This window comes from Schistocerca piceifrons, chromosome 2 (genome assembly GCF_021461385.2).
Source record: "Schistocerca piceifrons isolate TAMUIC-IGC-003096 chromosome 2, iqSchPice1.1, whole genome shotgun sequence".
NCBI lineage: Eukaryota > Metazoa > Arthropoda > Insecta > Orthoptera > Acrididae > Schistocerca > Schistocerca piceifrons.
Window position 1 is genome coordinate 116,433,491 of NC_060139.1, and position 8,218 is coordinate 116,441,708.

General features: G+C 39.9%; 1 non-coding gene across 1 annotated transcript; it reads left to right on the forward strand.

Annotated features, from left to right (window-relative positions):
* Positions 1-7,776: 7,776 nt before the first annotated feature.
* Positions 7,777-7,849, forward strand: Trnaa-agc. The gene has a single exon. It is a non-coding gene; the product is annotated as a tRNA-Ala (tRNA).
* Positions 7,850-8,218: the final 369 nt, after the last annotated feature.

The window sequence follows — 8,218 nt, forward strand, 5'->3', positions numbered from 1 at the left end:
GAGAAGAAAGAAAAACTCTGAGTTTCGCCGATGACACTGTAATTCTGTCAGAGACAGCAAAGGACTTGGAAGAGCAGCTGAACGGAATACAGTGTCTTGAAAGGAGGATATAAGATGATAATCAACAAAAGCAAAACGAGGATAATGGAATGTAGTCGAAGTAAATCGGGTGATGCTGTGGGAATCAGATTAGGAAATGAGACGCTTAAAGCAGTAAATGAGTTTTTCTATTTGGGAAGCAAAATAACTGATGATGGTCGATGTAGAGAAGATATAAAATATAGACTGGCAATGGCAAGGAAAGCGTTTCTGAAGGAAAGAAATTTGTTAACATCGAGTATAGATTTAAGTGTCAGGAAGTCGATTCTGAAAGTATTTGTATGGAGTGTAGCCATGTATGGAAGTGAAACGTGGACGATAAATAGTTTAGACAAGAAGAGAGTAGAAGCTTTCGAAATGTGGCGTTACAGAAGAATGCTGAAGATTAGATGGGTAGATCACATAACTAATGAGAAGGTTTTGAATAGAATTGGAGACAAGGGAAATTCGTAGTACAACTTGACTAGAAGAAGGGATCGGTTTTTAGGGCATATTCTGAGGCATCAAGGAATCACCAATTTGGTATTGGAGAGCAGCTGTGAGGGTAAAAATCGTAGAGGGAGACTAAGAGATGAATACACTAAACAGATTCAGAAGGATGCAGGTTGCAGTAGGTTCTGAGAGATGAAGAAGCTTGCACAGGATAGAGTAGCATGGAGAGCTGCATCAAAGCAGTCTCTGTACTGAAGATCACAACAACAACCGTGAATATCAGGAATCCAGTAAAACATCATATCTCCGACATCGTTGCAGCCGGAAAAAGGGGACCAAAGACTGCTGAAGAGAATCGTTTAACGTGACAAAAATGTACACCCTTCCACAAATTGCTGCACATTTCACTGCTGGGCCACCAAGTGTCAGCGTGTGAACCATTCACCGAAACGTCACTGATATGGGCTTTCAGAACTGAAGGCCCACTTGTGTACCTTTGATAACTGCATGACACAAAGCTTTAATCCTCGCCTGGGTCCGTCAACACCGTCATTGGACTGTGGATGACTGGAAGCATGTTGCCTGGTCGGACGAGTCTCATTTCAAATTGTATCTAGTGGATGGACGCATACGGGATGAAGACAACCTCATGAATCCATGGACCCTGCATGTCAAGAGTGTCAACAGGGGACGGTTCAAACTGGTGGAGGCTGTGTAATGGTGTGGGGCGCGTGTAGTTGGAGTGATGTGGGACCCCTGACACGTCAGGATAAGACTCTGACAGGTGACATGTACATAAGAATCTTGTCTGATCACCTGCATCTATTCACATCCATTGTACATTCCGACGGACTTGGGCAATTCCAGCAGGATGATGCGGCACCCCACACATTCAGAATTGCTACAGAGTGGCTCCAGGAACACTCTTCTGAATTTAAATACTTCCGCTGGCCACCAAACTCCCCAGACATGAACATTACTGACCATATCTTGGATGTCTTGCAACGTGCTGTTCGGGAGAAATCTCCACCCCACTCGTGCTCTTATGGATTTATGGACACCCTAGCAGGATTGATGGTGTCAGTTCTCTCTAGCACTACTTCAGATATTAGTCGAGTCCATGTCATGTCGTGTTGCGGTACTTCTGTGTGCTCGTGGAGGTCCTGTACGATATTAGGCAGGTGTACCAATTTCTTTGGTTGTTCTTCAGTGTTTTACGACAAGAGGTTTATGAGATTGTGAATGTTCCAAGTTTGCAAAAAACTAGTCTTGACAGGATCTGGGAAAAACTTCATCTCTCCTGTAGAGTATTTTACAGGTGTAGTTGAGATTGATGATGTGAAAATTGAAACAGGCTTTTATCTGGTTTTTAGAGAGACAATGAGTTTAGAAAAGATAGATGGAAACGATTTTCTAGATAAAATTGAAGTTTTTATAAACAAAGACGGAGTTACTATTAGGAAACCAGAAGGGAAAGTTCATCTTATGTGTATCCATGTAGCAGACAAACCAGAATTAGATATTGAAAGCTCTGTTAGTGATGAAACAAAGGAACACATAAAAGATTTAGTGGCTAATTACACCCAGGGCCGTACTGGAGGGGCAACGCGGATGGACGCCGTCCCTCCACTTTTTTCAGGGAGGGGAACACGGTCTCCTTACTATTTTACGTGGAGAATATTGTCTTATTAGTTATTACAGTAATTCTCTTTCATCGTCTCTCTAAATTAAATTATCTCAATTCTGAGTTATAGCTCATAGAACATATTAACTGTGAAGTCAAATGATAATTTTGATAAATGGCCAACCAAACAACACGATAAAAAAGAACAACAAACATCAGGTGCATTGGGGTCGCGCATCCACGAAAGCCAAGAAGGAGGTTTGGCGCATCGCGCCACGTGTGGAATATAAGTTCCGTGCAGTTTCTCAACCTCAAAGTAAATGCGCGGTCTGTTTGGGCGGCATTTCTCGTTTTCCATTATTGTACACATGCATGCGCGCACACACTGGGGCATTGCTGCGGCACCTATAAAGACTCGGCCCCATTCTTGGGAGTTCTGGGCTGCTCTGAGCTGGTCTGAGGGGTGCTGCGTGGCGTTGCACATCAAATGTCGACTCGCCCGTGGATTCTCACATTTTGTGACGGATAATAATGTCTGAAATCACTTACTTTCCTTCTTCGGCACGCTGATGTTGTATTCTTTAATAATACTACAAAGCCCAAATCCTATCTGGAACTTAATCCGTAAGATAAAAGTAAAATAAAAGCATTTCTCATTTCCTTATACTGATATCGCATTCTTCAATGATCCAACCACAATCTCGAATGTCGAATTTGAGGCAACGGCTAATTCCGAAAGAAATGGAAGAACTTTAATCCTTCACGAAAGAGTTCGATATTTTGACCGTAAAAAATGTCCCTATGACATTGTGAGTCCATGGAAGGTATTATTACATCAACAAAGAGTGATGATGAGAATTTCAACAGCTTGGTTTATCGTTAGAAACTGCAGAAGAATATGGCTTGAAAATTAATTTCGAAAAATGCCAGTTCTTGAAGAAACTGTTGAGGTTCTTGGGTATGTGGAAAAATCCGACCTTCTACTGAGAAGACAATAGCTGTTCAAAACTTTCCAGAACGGTAATCTATTGCAGAAATACAAAGTTTCTTAAGTCTAATAGGATACTTTAGGAAGTTTACCTCAAATTACTCTGCAATCCCAAAACCTCTAGGCGATTTACTGAGAAATAAACGAAAATATAAGTCTGAAGAAGAACAGAGACAAGCATTCGAGGCGCTCAGCGATACTCTTTCATAGGATACAGTTTTCAAAATCTACAGCTCAAAACGCGAAACTGAGCGACACACGGACGCAAACAAAGGAGATTTTGGAGCCATATTATTACAAAAATCTCCAGATGATGACCAATTCCATTTAGTCTCGCATTTGACTGAAAAAAAAATTCTCAAGAGAAATAATACAGTAATTAAGGGTTTGAAGAGTTAGCTAAGGATAATGACTTGCGAAAATTCTGGATATAATTGCTAGGAATATGTTTTAAAACAGTAACGAACTACGCTGCACTCCAAAAGATTATGAACAAGAAGGACTTGTCATGAAGACTAGCAAGATGGGCTTTAGTCTTGGAAGAATATTCCTACAACACTTCACACCAATATGGTTCTAGGATGAAACATGCAGATGCCTTAAGTCGTCATGTGAATGAACTGTTTGGTTTTGCAGATGGTTTAATAGTTAGGTTCGGGAGCATTCTCAGAGAATGGCTTTATGAAAACTTTTTAATGAAAGATGGAATTCTTTTCAAGTTCTATGAAGATTAAGAGACTTTAGTGGTTCCACCCACCATATAACGTGAAATCATCAAGCTTGTGCATGAGAAAGATCATTATGCAGTGAAGCGAATTGAGGAGGAAATAAAACAAGATTATTATATACGAAATCTGATGGACAAGGTAAAAAAAGAGTGATCTCAGACTGTATAAAATATTTAATTGTGAATAAGAAATCAAGACAAAAGGAAGGTCTCCTTCATCCCTTATCCAAAGCAAGTGAGCCATTATATACTTATCCCGTGGACCATACTGGACTGCTTCAATCAGTGCACAAACGATACAACCACAGTCTACATGTTATTGGCGCATTTAACAAGTTTACTTGGTTGTATTCTATAAATACTACAAAATAAACAGAAGCAATTAGTAAGATGGAATAACAGTAAATTAATTTTGAGAATTCAGTCGACGTAGTCACTGATAGACAGACTTTCTTTATTTCTGAAAAATTCAAGGACTACTGCATTACAGAAGGAATTGAACACATTTTAATAACGACAGGACTACCTAGAGCCAATGGACAGGTTGAGAGGTACAATTCTACTTTGTTTAAAATCATTGCTAAGCTTAGTATTGATAATCATAATTAATTTATGATGACTGCTCGTCATCCGAGTTGGTTGATGGAACAAACAAATGTGGGATTTGGATGGGGAGTTTAATGGTTTCCCTGCCGAGCAGACTGGTGACACACCAGAGAAGCTGAATATTGGACAAAAGCTTTGTGCGTTACGGAGAAACACTGTTCTTGAAAGACACGAGATTGTTGATTAAGTACTTCTGTTTCTTTTAGAGTCCAGTACTAACAATTGTAACTGGGAGATTAATAGTTCTTCATGAAGATCGTAAAATTTTTTCCAACACACACACAAAATATATATTATTCTATCAACCAATATAGCAACATATATATATATATATATCGTGAGATATTTGGCCCGGTCAAGATCAATGGACCACCCTATATATATATATATATATATATATATATATATATATATATATATATATATATATATATATATATATATATATATATATATATATATATATAAGCGTCAAACGAAAAAACTGCAAAGAACGAAACTTGTCTAGCTTGAAGAGGGAAACCAGATGGCGCTATGGTTTGCCAGCTAGATGGCGCTGCCATAAGTCAAACGGATATCAACTGCGTTTTTTTAAATAGGAACTTCCATCTTTTATTACATATTCGCGTAGTATGTAAAGAAATTTGAATGTGTCACAAACATATGACTCAGTATTTTAGACGAATAGTTGGTAACAGGTAGGTTTTTTAAATTAAAATACAGAACGTAGGTACATTTGAACATTTTATTTCGGTTGTTCCAATGTGATACATGTACTTTTGGGAACTTATCATTTCTGAGAACGCATGCTGTTACAGCGCGATTACCTGTAAATACCACATTAATGCAGTAAATGCTCAAAATGATGTCCGTCAACTTCAATGCATTTGGCAAGACGTGTAACGACATTCCTCTCAACAGCGAGTAATTCGCCTTCCGTAATGTTCGCACATGCATTGACAGTGGGCTGACGCATGTTGTCAGGCGTTGTCGGTAGATCACGATAGCAAAATATCCTTCAACTTACCCCACAGAAAGAAATCCGGGGACGTCAGATCCGGTGAACGTGTGGGTCTTCGTATGGTGCTTCGACGACCAATCCACCTGTCATGAAAAATGCTATTCAATACCGCTTCAACTGCACGCGAGCTAAGTGCCAGACATCCATCATGTTGGAAGTACATCACCATTCTGTCATGCAGTGAAACATCTTGTAATAACATCGGTAGAACATTACGCAGGAGATCAGCATACATTGCACCATTTAGAGTGCCATCGATAAAATGGGGGCCAAATATCCTTCCTCCCATAATGCTGCACCATACATTAACCCACTGACGTTCCACTTGTCGCAGCCATTGTGGATTTTTCATTGCCCAGTAGTGCATATTATGCCGGTTTACGTTACCGCTGTTGGTTAATGACGCTTCGTCGCTAAATAGAACGCGTGCAAAAAAATCTGTCATCGTCCCGTAATTTCTCTTGTGCCCAGTGGCAGAACTGAACTGCACACGACGTTCAAAGTCGTCGCCATGCAATTCCCATGCAACTCCTGGTGCATAGAAATATGGTACGGGTGCAATCCATGTTGATGTAGCATTCTCAACACCGACGTTTTTGAGATTCCCGATTCTCGCGCAATTTGTCTGCTACTGATGTGCGGATTAGCCGCGACAGCAGCTAAAACACCTACTTGAGCATCATCATTTGTTGCAGATCATGGTTGACGTTTCACATGTGGCTGAACACCTCCTGTTTCCTTAAGTAACGTAACTATCCGGCGAACGGTCCGGACACTTGGATGATGTCGTCCAGGTTACCGAGCAGCATACATAGCACATGCCCGTTGGGCATTTTGACCACAATAGCCATACATCAACACAATATCGATCTTTTCCGCAATTGGTAAACGGTCCATTTTAACATGGATAATGTATCAAAGCAAATACCGTCCGCACTGGCAGAATGTTACGTGATACCACGTACTTATACGTTTGTGACTATTACAGCGCCATCTATCACAAAGCGAAAAAAGTGGTCCAACCAAAACATTCATATTTCTTTACATACTACACGAATATGTAATAAAAAATGGGGGTTCCTATTTAAAAAAAAAACGCAGTTGATATCCGTTTGACTTCCGGCAGCGCCATCTAGCGGGCCAACCATAGCGCCATCTGGTTTCCCCCTTCAGGCTAGACGAGTTTCGATCCTTGTAGTTTTTTCGTTTAATGCTTATTCGTGAGATATTTGGCCTGGTCAGTATCAATGGACCACCCTATATATATATATATAATACCGGTCTTTGATTCAGAGGTGGTTTTTCTGACAGTTGGACCAACGGCTTTTTTGATACCTTAGTGTCCCCAGAAGCAGCTGTTCTCTGTGTACCTGAACATAATTTCAGCCAGTAATTATGTACACGTCTCCTGGATGGAGTTACTGTACATAGGTTTCTTTTGTAAGCAAGTGAGGCTCTTTGTTTAGCCTCAATGATGGGCATAATCTCGTCCGCATGTTCTTCGTGCCAGTCCTTGTTTCTATTTTCTTTTATTCCATATGCCAATACTGCTAAGCTGTAGGCGACACCAGAAAGTTGTGCCCATTTGTTATCAGTAAACGTGATTGACAAAAAGCTTTGCATCAGAAGCCTCTCAATTTGACCACTGAAGCACAAAAATGCGCTAATGCCTAAGGTGATCATTTTGAACATCTTTTTCAACAATTATTTTAATAAATGCAAAATTTAAATTACAGAATATCCATAACATTTTATTCCGACATTATCTACCAATTCTGTAGTAGTTATGTTATAGGTTCGGACTTACGTTGCTCACACTGTATCTTGAAAGTTAGTATTCCACCATGAAAGCAATTTGATGTCAACAGTTATGGTGAGATGAATTATTGCGACGGTATAAACATACAAAGAAGACCAAAAATTCGAAATTTTGTCAAAAATAGGCATAGAAAACATTAAATGCCTTGGTAAACATGTTTCTTCTGGGAAATATTCATTAATTGTCAATTTCAATGTCTCTGATGCTGATATTTTGCCTCGGGCTTTTATATCGCTTTTCTTTGCTGTGTTCTCATTGTTTTCAGTTCAAGCCAGGTTTGCCTTCAGTGTGTCAGTATCTCGTTTCCCGTTATTACTTCAATGTAATGTAGATTTCCAGCCTCTTAAGAGCCCCCAAAACAAGCACTGACTCCAACACGGACAGCAGCACACCAAGTGATATGCTGATGCACTAAAGCAGAAGTTTGTGTAGGGGAGGGCACTTAGCTTGGGTAGTTCGTGCTGTGGTGGTGTAGTGGTTAGCATTTCTGCCTAGCAAGCAAGAAGACCTGGGTTTGAGTCCCGGCTGCAGCACAAATTTTAATCCATTTCTTCTGCTTCAATCTTTATCGCAGAAGTAAAGTTGTAAACAATGGGAGTTGTGCCCCTGTAGCATACACAGTACCCTTTTTTATGTTTTTAATTTTACTAATGCCAGTTTTTTGAACTTGCAAACTGATCTTTCTGACTAGCATCCGAATAAACCAAATATAGTTATAACACAATGCAATACAGCAGTTACTAACTCACCTGTATGACAATAACAACGGTATTAGTTTATGCAAATGGAATAATGATTATGCTAAACTACAGAAATAGTTCACGAAACAAAACTGAAGTTTATGTCATTGTCAGTAGAGGCAGTGGCAGATTTAGAGGCGGGGGGGAGGGGGGGTGGGCACA